Here is a 17078-nt window from a genome sequence, read left to right on the forward strand (position 1 = left end):
ATGTGTTCACAATATGAGCAGGATGCCAGTGGTGGGAGCTGGCATCACAGAGGTATGCTCCTTACAAGACTATCAGAGTACAGGGCTTTGGTGAAACGAATTGCCGAGCAAAGTTATGACAATGCCATAGTCGCATGTCATTCAGCCATTTGAAAAATAACACTTATTAAATGCCTGCTCCATCTGTGGGTATTTCTGTGAGGAAATAAAACTTGTTTTTGCATGGCCCTTAGATTCTAGTGGTGACAACAAAAATTTTTTAGACTTAATCTTATAATAAGTTAGGAGGCGATATATGTCATGGAGAATAAGGCATAGAGAAATAAGATAGATTTCAGTAAAAGGGATATACTTATAAAATAAGAGTGGTCAGGGAGAGCCATGTGGAGAAGGTGACCTGGAAGCAAAGACTGGAAGAGGCTGAGGAACAAGTGTTGTGAATCTCTGGGGGGGAGGAGCTCTCCATTTAGTGAGAATATGAAAGGCAAAGGCTCTGAAGCAAGTAATTGATGTTGATACGCCCCAAATATCTGTTAATCAACAAATAGGACAAACATCACGGTTGTCTGTGAAAAATGGTCAATTATCGTGCATTTGCATTTCCCAAAATTAGGTGGAAAAGATAGCAATGTAAAGTCCATGACTTCAATAATAACAGGAATGTAGTCATTTGCATAAAAAGTCTTCTTACCATAACCAGAGTCCATCTTAGTAAATAGAGATCATAGACATGTTTTTACCTACCTAAGTAGAAGACTTTCTGGTTGACATAAATGTATTAATCAACTGGAATAAACCTCCCAGATTAAACCAAATCCTGGTGACTTTTATTATGATAAAAACATTTTTCTTATTTTTAAGGTATTCTCCAAGGCAATATTCTATGAGTGAATTTCTCTGTGTGTGTGTGTGTTTACAATCGTTTAGAAAGTGCATTCTATTAAGATGGGGAGTATTATTTGAATAGATTCCCGAGTGAGTGAGGCATCATCAACAAAACCCACTGCACACCCTGAAGGACAAATCAAAACCCCTTAATAGAGGAATGCTTTACAGAAAAGCTGCATCCCAGAAAACAGAGTGGGGATCAGAGTTGTGACTGTCACAATCTCTTCTGTGTAGACAGATTCACTTGAAAATGGAATTGTTTCATTCAGTTTCAGGAGCACTTTGGGTTCTCTCATGATATTTTTTATTCCCTCCTTTGAATGTGGGTTGTTTATGTCGCCTTTCTTCTTATAGAACATAACATTCTTTAGAAAAGAAGTTGTTCCGCTTACTTTCGTATTTTGCTTAGGATTCAGCAAAATGTTCTACTAGGAGAATCATATAAATATATTTGCTCATTTAAACATCTAATAAATATAATTAATTGGATTACATAGATTTGGTGTTAAATGTATTAAAGTCATGACATACTTAAAATATTCTATCTTTAAAAAGATTATTTAATAAATCAGTCTGTATTTCTCATATGTGTGCCGTTGCCAATTTTTCAGATTTTACATTTGCTAAAAAAAAAAATCCTTATACTTGTGTATAGTAGTTTTTCTGATAGAATGTTAATGTGAAAAGAAATACCTTCTCTTTCTTAGTATCTAAGATTTGGGGAAGATATCCATGTTTCCACATTACTAAGTCTATTTCTCTGTAGACAATGTAACGCAAGTCATTACAAAACTCAGAGAAAGCATTACACTACATTACATCATGTAAGGGAGTTTTTGACATTTCCTAACACACAGCAGATTTCAGGTCTTGAGATGCTGCAGCAGCAGGGAGAGTAGAGAAATTCACTAATTCTAATTTCTAAATAGGATTGTGTGAATGCTGAAAAACATTCAATCCCTGCTGCTTCACTTTCATGCTCAACGATGACCCACAAGAGTCTCATGCATATACTTGGCTACCAAAGAAATTCTATGTTTTATATCTAACCGCAAAAGGAACAACTCCCTATTTGCTTACCATGCAGAAGAAGGTAATGGCCATGTCTTTGACACCAACAATTTTAAAAATCCAGGAATATTTTAAGATGCATAATCTATCCTTCAAGCAATCCATGAGCATCAAATATATATATTTGTATGTATATATATAAAATATGTACATATATTTATATATATAAAGTAGTCTAATAATTAATAAACTATTTTGATGAAAATATCCTATGACTTCATATTGTGTTCCTACTGTGTGATGAATACTATATATATGTATATATAGTAACTTTCAATATATATTACATATACTATATAATAAAATTTCATGTGGTAATCATTGCAAAAATTTTTATGAGGTTCAGAAAGATTACTTTGCTCAACATCATTCTACTTGTATTTCTTAACAAGGATTTATATCAAGATCTTTTCCTTGTAAAGACATTTATCTATTTTGCATATTGCTATTCATAAATATTTATATCTAGTCCCTTCAATAAGAAATAAAAATGCAGTCACCCTTGGTTCTCCTAGTAGAACAATGAGTCTTAACTAGGTTGGGGCATATGATAATCAACTAAGAGGTTTTTTTAATAAATAACGAATATGATACCCTCTCCCCTTTCCCCCATCTGGATGTTGATGACCCTCCAGTAACCACTGTGTGTGTTTAAAAAAATATTAGAGTTGACTAATGATCTTCCTCTACTTCCTCACTGCCTCCCTTCCATTTGAGACGCTATGCTATAGATTTCTATTTAGTAATATCAGGAGGTACTTATAAATAAAATTGGAAATGAATCTCCCTGTTCCCCTTTTACCTTCCCTGTATTCACACAGTTATCCTATGAAAAATGGGAGATGTAGAACAATCCTCTTTTCATATCCCCTTTTGCTCATGCATTGCCAAAGAGTTAGCAATGCTGGATTCAAACCGCAGGACATAATTATCTGAGCTCTTAGGGCTAGCATAAGCAAAATTTTAAGAATTTTTCAAATTAAAACAAGATATAAAAATATTAAGATTCATCTTGAAGGGAGACCTAGTAATACTTAGGAGAATAATACACATCTTATTTTACAACATAGCCAAATCTGAGTAAAGTATGTTATTATATGCAAGCCAGAGCATCTTACCAAATACTATTAGTGTTTAATCAATATCTGTCATTTCCTCTATCAACTGTGATTAGGAGATCAAAGAATTTAGAAAAAGAATATTTATAGAGTTCAGATTTCATGCAGATATAAATACTATAATGTCTTTGCCTTATGTTAGATGATGAAATTTAAAAAACTCAAGTACAGTCTAATCTCGATACTGACTGTGATAATTAAAGAATATAATGGTCTATAATTATGACTTAAGTAAAATAATTAAAATTATTTAGCTGACATATCAATTCCAGCCAGTGCTTTTTTGCAACAGTCTGCCAATTGATTAAGCATGGTGGCCTAATAGATTCAGTCAGTTTAGGAGAGATATTTATTAAAACAGATTAATACATATGTATCTCTGTCCTGGAGAGAATGGTAAAATCTACAACAATATAATGGAGGACACTTAGAAAGAAATTTTATTAAAATACAAACGAGTTGGGTAAGAAAAGTTGAAGACTAGTTATTGGAAGAATAATAGCAAAATGAACTCTCAACTTACGTGGGTCCTAAATGAGACTTTTAGGAAATATAACCACTCTGTGAGCATACTGATTGATCATATTATTTTGAGGGCATGCCTAATAGTTTCACTTATGATGATTAGTAAATATGCAAAGATACATATTTTAAGACAATATATAATCATCCCCGAATTTGGATGGCTTCATATGTGTATAAGTACATGAATATTTTTGTGAGTGAGGAGGAGGGGGAGATGTTTATGTCTAATGTTTAAGAAAATAGATAGTTATCTTAATTGTGAAGGGTTTGGGGAGCCCAGAATAAGTGTGGGTTATCTATCTTATGTTTTCCTAATTATAAGAATAGTAATATTTAAATTTCTTTTCAGATATTTGGTGAAATCTTGAAGTGAGTCAGTAGAAGTTTATTAGCATAAAATGATCTATGTGAGAGGTTTTTTCCCCTGTGAAGAATAAGTGTACGTGGCTGTTTTCATTTCAGTCCACAGGAAAAAAAGGTTGCTTCTGTTATTGTCCCTCCAAGAACAATTAGAACAATCAGGCTAAATATTAAAACATACAATTTGTTTGATTGCATCAGAGTGCTAATAATGCGTTGGGGGTTTACCTGGGGAAGATAATAAGAAAGACCAGAGAAGGTAGCTAAGTTTTACATTTTCTCTGAAACCAATTGCGAATCCTTAAAGTAGTTCATAAGAGATCATGTGGTTGAGCAAATACGTTGACAACAGACTCAAGAGAATTGGTGGAAAAAAAAAAAAATTGGAAATGAAGGCATAACAAAGAGAAGTGCCCTGTTAACCAATCCATTTTTAGTGTAGGACCACAAAGCTTTATTCTATGAGTCAGGGTGAAGTGGATAAAAGCCAACCCTTACAAGGTCTAAATCCCAGTTTAGAAGCATCTTAATTTTTGCTATAAGGCAAATATGAAAGACAATGGTCCGCAGGCCAAATTGGACCCACTACTTATTTGTGTACAGTTCACAAGCTAAGAATAATATTTACATTTAGTAATATTTTACATTTAATATTTTAAATGTAAATGTAGGAAAAACTTTCAGCCTTTTGGCAAAAACTGTTGCTCAGATTGTTGAGGAAATTGTCTCATGGCACACAAAGCCTAAATATATTCTGGTTCTTTACACACAGTTTGCTGACTCCTGTTTTGTGATGATCTGGGCTTGCGAAGCCAAGAGGCATGCCAGGAGCAAAAATAAATCTGTGGAGGAAGATGGTACAATTTGAAGCCTCAAAAATCTCTACCTTTTTTCCCGTAAAAATATTTTCCACTTAATCAAAAATAAAGAGAAAATCTGCAGACTGTACTGACTGTAAACCCAAAGAAGATACAAAAAATATAAACAGATCCAAAGTAGATGCAGATAATTTAATAGTCAGACAAGATCAAAAGAGCCACAATAAATATAGACAAGGTATTAAAAGAAAAAATGAAATATTTGGCAGAAAACTGAAAATTTAGAAAAAATAATCAAATAAAAATCCTACAGCTAAAATGTCAAGAATTGAATTGAATAACTCAATAAATATACTTAGAAGAATATTAGATACAGTTCTAAAGTTCTGTATCATAACTTTTGTTTATTAGTTTGGAGGTTCTACCTTGAAGGCTAAGAGAGAAATATGAAAAAACCCCAGTAAATTGCATATATATACAATTCTTTTTGTATGTCTACAACATACAGATTCTAGTTAAAAAAAAACATTAGAAATTGTACAATATTTTTTACTATTTGCTTTGTATAAATATTTTTAAAAGTCAATATTTTCATATCATATCATATTGGAAATAAGCCTCTGGAAATGATGATTTTACAGTGTAACAAATAGTAATAGTAATAAAGTTAAAATTAAATACATCACAACCGAATTACAATAAAGTGAACAGAAACCGTATTAAAATAACAGTGAAATCCTGTTTAAAGGCATAAAAGTATAAAAAGAGCCACATTCAGGGGCTGCATGTCCGTGGAGGAGGTGAATGAGCAGACACTTAACATCCAAAACAAAAACAGCAGCTAATTTGTGGAGTGGATTCCCAACAATGTGAAAACAGCTGTCTGTCACATCCTACCCCAGGGCCTAAAAATGCTGGCCACCTTCACTGGCAAGAGCGCCCTCCATCCTGGAGCTGTTCAAGCCATCTGGGAGCAGTTCACGGCCATATTCAGGTGCAAGGCCTTCCTGCCCTGGAGATGGAATTCACTGAGGCCGAGAGCAAGGTGAACTACCTGGTGTCCGAGTACCAGCAGTACCAGGACCCCGTGGCTGAGGATGAGGCTGAGTTTGAGGAGGTGGCTTGGAGCTGTCAGCTACCTGGAAAGCACAGAAGTTATGTGAACTCTTCACTCACAGCCTGTTCTCTGATAGCCATGTCACCCTGCCTGGGCACTTGCCCTTCTTTCTGTCTTAACATCACATGCTGTACAGAAGCCACCAGTAAAGCATTTTCATAGTGAAAAAAGATCTTTAAGTTACACTTCTTTATGTACATGTATACATTGTTTTTAAATGCTCATGAAATAGGAAATAATATCAGATATCCTAGTTTATGCACCTTGACAATCTCAGACAGATGGGGTTGAGTTAGGGAAAAGAGTTTAAGTTCGTCTTTCATAACATTGCAGGGTTTTTTTTTCTTGCACTATTTACAATATATTTACCATTTACAATATATTCACTATTTACAATATATTTCAGCAGTTGTAATATAATGCCTAAAAATTTAGAAGAAAAACAACAAGGAGAAATTACACCAATATTATATTGTGACTTCATATGAGTGTCTCAGGGGATCTAAATATTTTCTTCAGCCTCTATTTCAGGTACTTCAGGGAGATGATGCATCCGCCCCTCTCTATACCAAAGCATGAATGTAGATTGCCTGAAATAGAAAGGTTGATTGCTTCCTGGAGCTGTTTCTCCCTGGGAGATCATCCTTTGAAAAGGTTCTACATTAGAAAATAGACTTCATCATATAGCATTCAAATTTGTTTTAAAAGGAGGAAACATGAAAACAGTTTCATGAAGTAAAGAAAATTTGTTGAAATTATTGTAATCTCCAAGGTATTCTCACACTTTGATTAAAAACATAGCAATTTAATATGAAATTCTTTGAAAATATATCATTTTTGAGAGTAGGGGCAATAGAGTGTAAGTTTAATGTCTTTTTGGGAGGCAGCATTTATGTTGAATGTTTAAACGTTAACACCACTGTGAGCTGTCAAAATATTCCTTCCTAGCAAGGTTACAACTTATGGTCTATCATTTTCAGTGCTTTCTGTTCTCAATATTACTGACTTGCTTCCCTGCAACATTCTAATGTTTACTTTTAGCACAACAGTTACTTAGTGTCAGACTCTAACACCAGAACTTAAAAGCTATGTGATTTAGGCCAATCTATTTAGCTTCCTTTTATGTAAATTTGAAAGAATGACACTTTCCTTAGAGGGTAATGAGGATTTAATGAAAATTTTGTAGAAAGAATTTATATATATTGTGTCTAAAACACAAGTGGTGTTTTATGAATATGAATTGTTCTACCTTCCTTTACCATAACTTAACTACACTTTTCTTCATTTTGCATGGACAAACTTAGTTATGGATTACTCCTTAGAGGTCAAAACTACCTCGAAATTCTACCCAGTATGCTGTTAAGATACAGGCTCAAGACTTCTGTTTTTATATATAAATCTTAGGCTTAGGAAGTAATACCTCAGGATCGATGTAAACATCATCAAAAGCTCCTTGTAAGCACTAGGTGGAAGTTCTACTACCAACAAAAATGAAATTTATGTACTATACTCACAGCAACAGAGCAGGATTGTTAAAGAGCCAGGGAGGGCTTCCCTGGTGGCGCAGTGTTTGGGAGTCCGCCTGCCGATGCAGGGGACGCGGGTTCGTGCCCCGGTCCGGGAAGATCCCACATGCTGCGGAGCGGCTGGGCCCGTGAGCCATGGCCGCTGACCCTGTGCGTCCGGAGCCTGTGCTCCGCAACGGAAGAGGCCACAACAGTGAGAGGCCCGCGTACCACAAAAAAACAAAAAACAAACAAACAAACAAAAGAGCCAGGGAAAGGCCCCCCTGATTATTTGTCCCCTGGCTCAGAAATGCAAGTGTTTCACAAACTAGATACCTGGGAATTTGTACCTCTTTGCATAGATGCACCTTCTTGGGATATTCACTTTTACTACATTCCTATCCACAAACCCACTGCCATATTTGTCACTTTCATATATATATTTTCCTCCCCTTTTTCTAGCAGGAGGATTTCAGAAAAGTTGTTAAGAAAAGCCTTCATAAAATAAATGTCAAAGATCGAATTCTATCTGCTTAGAAAAGGCTCAGATAATGGGGCAGGATAAGAGAGTATCATTCCTTGATCCATCAGAAGAATTCTACAGGAAAGCTATCTCACATAGTAATTTCAGCTAAGATTTGCACAAGAATTATCCCCATTGATATACCCTATATGGGTACAATTTCAATATGCAGAAAGAACAATCAAATATGTTACAAAAAGGATATCTTTTTCAAAAACTTTAAGCTTAGATAAATCTCCATGCTTTGAAGATTGATAAAAAGGAAGAAAAAATAGAACTATGAAAAATATTGCAGAAGAAGGAAAAAACAGCATCAGCCTAAATATATAGGGAATACATAAAATATCTGGAAATTACCCATGTGAAATATAAAGTGTTACATTCATCACTTCATTTAAACCTTAAGATCATCCTGTACTCTAAATGGTTATGTATCCCATGTTTATATATAAGTAAAAGTGTTAAATAGCTTACCCAGAGTTACACAGCTAGCATATATAGAATCCAGTATTTAAATCCAGAGAACCTAAATCCATACTTGTTGCTGGATAGATAGTTGATTTCTGAAGATTTAATTACCATATATTGCTTCAAAATTTTTGACTGGAAGCTATTGTATGCTTATAATTTTATTCTTAGAGAACTGTGTGAATGGTGACAGAAAAATAATTCATCAAATTGACTCATTCAGCAATGTTTATTAGGCAAATGTTACATACTAGAACAACAAATTCTCTCCCCTGTATGAGAAGTCTATCTTTCTAGTCAGGACAATAGGTAACAGCGGTCACTGAAATTACTGTTCTCTCAGTAATATTAAGATTTATACATAATGCCATATTATCAGTACCTTAAGAGCTTCATGTCACAGTCCATATACTTTACAAAGTCCTGGTGTCATTCTAGAGTGGATATCTAGAATGGTACACATTTTCTCAGGCCTGAACCTTCAATAAGTAGGGATGCTTTTTGAAGAAGAATACACTCTTGCACATACAAAATTAAGTTACAAAGTGTGCATTTATTTCCAATTAGAAAGACTATCACACCAAACATAAATTTGGTAAATATCAAAATCATTACAATAATCAAAAAATAAGTTTAATCTCTCATCATTCTGAAATACTTCTGTAATATGTATCCTTAATTTTTGCTTTATACTCTCTGATTGCCTCTTCCTATAAAAATGATTTTGGAAGATTATTTCCATCCTGAGAAAAGTAAGTTAAGGTAGTCTTTCTTCTAATATGTTTGATCAAATATTTTTATCATGATTTACATGCAGATCAGTTCCAAAAGTTTCACAACTAGTTTTTGTTGATGTCAAGTAAGTTTTTAATATTGTTATTAAATTTGGGAAAATTTCTCTCAGGCATTTTTGGTTTTCAAATTTTAGCTGTAACAGATAAAATCAGTGTTTGTGCTGTTAAAGTTCAGTGCCTTGCACACACAGGAATTCTGGTGAATTTTCCTTGTGGTTTCCTATCAAAAATGAAAAAAAAAAGCACTACCTCACACATTTATCATTATAGAGTATGTAATCAAGATTATGATGTTTTGATTCTTGTTTTTGCTAAGTATTGGTAAATGAATATTCCACTTAAAAAGTTTATAAGTGTGAAGATTAGGAGAAATTTTTACACACTGCTTTCTCACAACTAAACATTTCAAATCAAGTTTTTCCCTCTATTCATATTTCCGGTACCAGGTAGCATAAGACACATACATACTGTGCTAAAACCTCTGACTTTCCACATAAATGAAATAACACCAGGTGACACAGCACACGAAGTAGAAGGAAATGTCCTGAGAGTCATTTAAACCCTAAATGCTTAGCAATAATTTACCTTTTCATAGAAGAGACTACAAAATACACTGAATCCCAAGTAAACATATCCTCAAACTCCATTTCACTTGAACTAACTCCAACTTTCCTGTGGACCCTCCTGCATATAGTATCATGGAGGGGAAGGCAAATTAGAAAAATATAGCAATCTTAACCAATTTGTGTAAAAATATTTTGCAAATTTTACAGAAACAAACACCATACTAAGGTCTCTGAAAGAGGAAGGGCTCCATGAAAGTGTGCAAAGGTAGGAAACAGTCCACAATCTCACCCTCACTTCTGATACCAATGCTTGGGTGTCCCAAGACCACCTTTAGTTTCAATAATTTGCAAGAAGGACTCACAGATCTCACTGAAAGCTTAATGCTCACTGTTACGGTTTATTACAATGAATTAGTGAAGGGAAGGGACACATGGGGCAGAGTCCAGGAAAGTTCCACATTTGGAGTCTCCACTTATTCTCTCCCCGTGGAGTCACAGACAGTGATAACTTTCCTGACAACAGAATGTGACAGTAGTCATGGAGTATTGGCAACCCGGGAAGCTCTCCTGAGTTTTGGGATCCAGAGTCTTTATTGGGGCTCTGTCACGCAGACATGGATGACTGCCCATGTGGCTAATCTAAGCCTCTAGCCCTTCCAGATGTGGAGCTAATACCACATGACCTAGAGATATCATTGTCAGACTGTCTTTATTGGCCTAAGGCCCTCATGTAAGCAAAGATAATTTTATCAAGTAGAACATTCCCTGGACCTAGAGATTGTCTCACAATAGCCAAGGGCAAAGTCCAGACCTCACCTTGGGCAAAGTTAAACTCTTTACTGCACGAAATGATAGAACCTGAAGCTTAAGTTCCATAAGTTTCACAGTAAATCTGCCCCTGCCAGAAATATAAGTGATTGTTAGTGTTTGTTGAATGAGTGGATGCTTTCTGTGTTTATCTATATATAGGTCCTAGAAAACCTATGTGAATATGGAAATCAACTACATTATCTGTGATATTAGACTACCATGCCTTGTAGTAGGGGTTGCAAAGTAGAGCTACATGCCTTTCCAGAATCTTCACTGAGGTCACAAATTCTGCCTTCTTGAATTTATCTCTTACACCTTAATATGCATATACCTTAAAATAAACCTATATTATCTACAACTTTCTCTTATCCAAGTTCTATCAGCATGATGTAATCAACTCAGGGATTCAGAATGTTTTTGGAATGGTGGAAACACTAGGTTTTACTGCATCTTAAGTTGTATTGCAGAATAATAGAACAAATACAAGTTTGTAGCAAGTCTCTCAAGATGAAGTGTGATCCCTAAAAGGTAGAAGCAAACTCATTCTAATTCTCTGCTTTGGGGATAGAAGAGGTGAAGAGTGGACAGTTTTGAATTCAGTAGCTGCATGCCAGATGCACATATCTTTGCAATGAGTCAGTCATATAAGGTTACAGGGAATGTGCTAGAATCACAATGCCTGCATCTCTCAAGTTGTCTAGCAAAAGGAAAAGAGTAGATATGCACCATATTGGTACCTATAACAATATTAGAACGAGGTTTAGATTTTTAATAAATATATTTAAATCATTAAAGAAAATAATACATCTTAAAACCTTAAGACAGTTATAAATTACTCTGGAAAAAATGAAATTTGAAAAAGAAGATAATGGACCTTATAAAGACAAAGTATTTAAAAGGCATTGGAAAACGAAGAGAAGCCTTATTAAAGCTGAAGAAAACTTAGTGTACCAGAAGATAAAATTGAGGAAAGAAATCAAAATAAACTATAGAGAAAATAGAGATAAAAATATGGAAAATAAGTTGAGTGGCATAGAATAAGAATAAGGAATAGAAAACGAGAGGAAATTGCAGAAAAATAGTGTCTGAGAACTTCCCAGAACAGACTGAGTGCATGAAGTTACTGCCTAAACAAGGAAATAAAAATAAATCCATTCCTGCTAATATCTTATGAATTGGTGAAAATAAAACACTCGACAATACCTTAAGAAACTATAAAGAAAAGGAAACACCCCTAACAATGGCAATTAATGTGTAAGCAGTCTTCTCAAAAGCAAAATAGAAGTCAAAAGAATAGAAACTTATTTTTGAATACTGAAAAAAGTTCCATTTTCAATCACACACCCAATTACACTAACTTTTTAAAATAATGAAAAAATCAACTTAAAAAAAGAAGCACATACAGCACTGCTAATATCAAGTAAATACTATTAAGGCAAGAAAAGCACCATATAAAAAGCCAATATTCTTCATAAAATCCTCAATTTAGAAGAATAATATAACTGTGTCATGCAAACAATAAAATATGCTATATCATTCATAAAATAATAGATTAATGTAAAAATGAGGGAAGAAAATAGAAGATAGGAACAAAAATTAACAAGTTTTTTTTCTAATAGAGAGTAAAACCTACCCTAAACAGATAATATATATTCTTTCTATTTTTCATGTGTTAATCCAGAGAGACCACCTTAAACTAATACTAAAAACATCATATGAACTCAAAAGAAAAATAGAATTAGAAATCAGTAGTGAAGAGAAACCTAGAAAATATTTCTACATTTAAAAATAAAACCCACACATTTATGCCTGTGTTTGCATACAAACATATTTCTGAAGGCATCAAATTGTGAAGTCGAAAAAATTTAGAATTGAACAAAAACAAAAGGATCCTGTATGGAATGTAATTTGAAGTATACTTTAGAGCGAAATTCATCATTGTAAACAGACAAATTAAAAGAAGAAAATAGGGCTTCCCTGGTGGCACAGTGGTTGAGAGTCCGCCTGCCAATGCAGGGGACACGGGTTCGTGCCCCGGTCCGGGAAGATCCCACATGCTGTGGAGCAGCTAGGCCCGTGAGCCATGGCCGCTGAGCCTGCGCGTCCGGAGCCTGTGCTCCGCAACGGGAGAGGCCATAACAGTGAGAGGCCCGCGTACCGCAAAAAAAAAAAAAAAAGAAAAAGAAAAATTAATGGTCTAAGCATCTCATTCATGAAATTAGGAAAAGAAAAATGGCAGCAATCTAAAGAATTTGATGGACAGATATAATAAATATGAATGCATTTGTGAATATAGAGGTACTCAGAAAGCAATCGAGAGGATTAGCAAATCCAAATTTCCTTGAAAATATGCATAAAACCCACTAGAGCTTTCCTCAAACATGGTACTCATTAGCATCATGTGGAGATGCTTCAAACTTCTTATGCTCAGCTCATAATCCCTAATCCAGCCCTCAGAAGTCTTTAGATTTTCCCAGGTGGTTCCAATATATAGTCATGTGGAAAACACAAACAGACAAAACTCTGAGTTTTGTACTAAAAGAAATAGAGAAAGAAATGTACTAAAAGAAAGAGAGAGCTGATGGGGTGATGAAGGATGTTGAAAAAAAGCAGTATTAGAGAGACATGGAAATATGTCAGGGCAATCGTGATTTCAAATTTAGAAAGCATCCTATAAATAAGTTTATAGACATTCTGAGTTTGTTTATGAACATAAAGAGTAATCCAGCTGTTTAAAAATCCATCCACAAAAAACTTGATGATTTTATAGGTAACCTCGACCATTCTTTCAAAGAATAGGAAAATCTAGAGAATGAAGAGAAAGAAAAGACAAGGGCAACAGGGTGGAATGGGGAGGGAATCTGGGAGGGGGAGCTAAAAGGAGAAAAGAAGAAAATGTCCACAGTTTTGTTTTGTTTTCAATTTTAAGGCAAGGTATATGTTAATAGGGAAATCTGGGGCAGCATAAGAGAAAAAATTTAAGATTTGTTTAAGAGCACAAATTTAGTAACAATAAATAAAAGATCAACACACCAAATAATAAGTATGTTTTTTCTCAAAATGAAAAGAAGGATTAAAGTAAGAAAATCTATTAATATAAGTTACAGCACGTGGCAGGGACTGCAAACTGCTGGTATCCACCGGCCTTCTTCCATATGACTACACAAAACCTATCTGATTATTCGACTCACACTTGTTACTTGTCCATGTGAATTAATTCTACACTTTCTCTCCAAGATGTTTAATGGAGATTTTAGGATTTATGCACTTAATTAATTGCGTGCAGAATATTAAATGATTTCCCAGAGTAGAAACCATCTACTCTGAAAATGCATTTACTGTCTCTCCAAGCCATGAATCTGGTGTTCGGTAGGGCACGCAGAGTCGGTTTATGAAAAAGAAAACAATACAATCTTTTAAAGTCCTTGAATTATATTAACACATTTAAAACTGAGTTATCTCTAATAAAGAAAAAATGTGTATTTAATGATTAAGGGTACAAAACATTTGCTAGCCCCTAAGCAAAGCACAAAAATGAGCAAAATGATACAAAATGATACATTCTACAGGAAGGGAGAAAGAAGACATGCATATCCATAATTAGAAGAATGAATAAAAAATGTCATCAGTGCTCCTAGAGCCTAATAGTAACAAGTAAAGCTCTTTGTATGGACAGACATCTTCATGGAGATTGATTTGGTAGTAACAGTTAAGGATAGCATTTCCAAGTCTGATTCATATACAATGTTCATGGCAACAGCTATACCATAATGTGTTCTTCTATAAAAACTGTTTTGCCTTGTCCATGAGCACATTGAGTGCAACTGCATGTGCCAGTAATAGATTTTGTCCATGATCCTCTTATGAAGAAATAGCTTTAAATCTTACTGAAAGTTATTGCTAATAAATTATTCATTATAGATGATATGAGAACTACATACACCGGTTAATCATGGAAAATAAGGGAAACTTACATAATGTATGTTTCACTTGTTTCATAAATCAGAATAGTTGAAACAGACATTTAATAATTTAAATAAAAGTATACATACAATTGTATTTTCAAAGAAATCCCATATTTTAATGATAATAGATGGTCTTGGCTTCATTATGCCTGAAGGTTTTTCTTAATATGAAAAGGTGATGCATATATAGGGGCTGATTCATATAACATATTCTCTAAAGTGCTCAAGATATGCTACATGTTTCTGGACCTCTTCTAGAACATCTTTGAAAGGCAGTTTGAGATATTGCCTTTATTACTGTACTGTGAGATTTTGAGAGTTTCTATAGACACGTAAAAATTGGAGGTGGTTACCCTCAGAAAGAACAGATGTTTTGACATATGTCCAGATGAGTACTCTGAACTAGAAATTCAAATCTCCTTCTGGAAAACTTTTTGTGCTAACATATGGTAGACAATGAATCTTAAAAACCATTGGCTATGGACTTGACAGAAAAAATGGGATTAGTTAAGATTTATTTACAGAGATTAACCAAATTGAGCATAGAAATGGGTGGAACTGGCTATATGCCTCTGATTTTCAAATGATTGGCAAAAATCCTTTAATCTCTCCAAAAATTCTTTAAATTCTCTGAAATTTACATGCAATATAATATTTCTAAATACATTTCCTATCTGTCTTTGTTAAATCATGTGGAACACTTTCCCTGCCTACAACACTTCTAAGAGGAATATACATTTGCAGACCGAAACTGTGGAAAGAAAGGCTCAAATTTGAATAACTTTACTCTCTTTTCTGCATTATGATAAAAAATGATGGATTCAAAGCATAACAATATCCACATTTAAATGGCGTCAAGCAAAATCATATCATTTCTCTATTGCTGATGATAATTACATATGAAAATACCTCTCCATTTTTGTAGAGTTACATTTATATAATTCAAAATAAAAAATGCGTATTTGTCAGCTATTTTTTTTAAACAAACCCAAACTTATATAGAACATTTATGCATTTAAACAAGATATAAGGCATGTTTTTTATTTCTCCTCTTGGAGAAATGTCATGTGAACATGGCAAAAATAGTGATCTCTAATCATTCTTCCTTTTGTTTGAAGGTCATTTCCCTTGCTTTCTCTTGTTTCATATGTTATATTGTCACTGGACATTAAACATGTTTTGAAAAGCACCAGAAACCCAGAATATACTTTCAACACTGTCTACAGAAAAACTTCAAATTTAACTCATAACAGTTTCAACATGCATATGATATATAATAGATTCCTCATACGCTTAGGAGTTGAAATTAGAGATAAAGTGTGAATAATCAGCACTGTTTGGCTGAGAAAGAGTATCCTATAATAGCCACTAATTTGGCAAGAATAATATGTGCTTAAATTATCCAAATTTCCACGTGGCCCTGAAATTAATCTCTTGGGGTATAGGTAATTCTTTAATTCCATTCTTCTCTACAAATCATTGAAAAATGTCCATCCTGTTGTGAACAAAACATTAGGGAAAAGTGTATAAAACTATTTTTACTAGATCTGGGATTTCTGAATAGATCACTGCAATAACGAATAGTGTAGTCATTACTGTTCTGTATATTTTAGCCCAGATACTTTTCCTCACAGACATATTTTCTCCAGCCTGGGATTTTCAACTTTTAAAGAGTGTACATTCAGCGTTCCCTGCTGCAGAAAATAAGAATTACTTTGAAAGTTGCTTTTATCTAATTATAACCATTGTCTTGACAACAACTGCAAACAAAAGTGTTTCTTTTTTTTAATGAACTCATTGATCACTATGCCTAATCTCCATAGGATGGCAAGGCATGTTTATTTTGAATAAATATGTTGAAATGCTTTTAAAATCTCTGATGTCTCCTTGAGAATCACTTTTCTGGATACACTCCATCAATCCCTAATATTCTTCTCCTGCTTCTCAGCTGGTTAATATCTATGATTGATCTTTGGCCAAGCAGTAAACATAGAAATCTGTTTACATTAGTTCACCTAATTATAAATTTGCTTTTCCAGTTATGATAGGACACTTTCAAGTTTCATAGAATTTAAATATGCTTGCTAAATATAATTTTCAAACTCTTTAAAATTTGTGCAGGAATAGTGAAAACACTATATTTAAGAACCACATCTAGATTGGAATGAAAAACCTGCCACTTAATATCTGTGATTTTAGGTGACTTAACCTCTCTGAGACTCAGTTTACTCATCCATAGAAAGGAAATAACAGCATCAACTCTTTAAGAGTCATGGTATAGGTAAAATCTCTTAGCACTCAATATGGTTTAGTTTTCTGTTTCTGCTTCCAAGTCAATATCTCCTTACAAAATAAAAAAGAAGAAAAAGAAACATTAACCCTCTGACACCCCAGTCTGAAAAAAAGTCTCTGTGGCATGCTGAACTAAGAATCTAGCCTCAGTGTCTTTTATTTCAATTATATATCCTGGGATTACACAGTTTGGGGATAATGTTAATGAGTTTTCACACACAATAAATGATGCACAAGACAAGCTATTTAGTATCCAAA

This window comes from Pseudorca crassidens, chromosome 2, assembly GCF_039906515.1.
Source record: "Pseudorca crassidens isolate mPseCra1 chromosome 2, mPseCra1.hap1, whole genome shotgun sequence".
NCBI classification, from domain to species: domain Eukaryota; kingdom Metazoa; phylum Chordata; class Mammalia; order Artiodactyla; family Delphinidae; genus Pseudorca; species Pseudorca crassidens.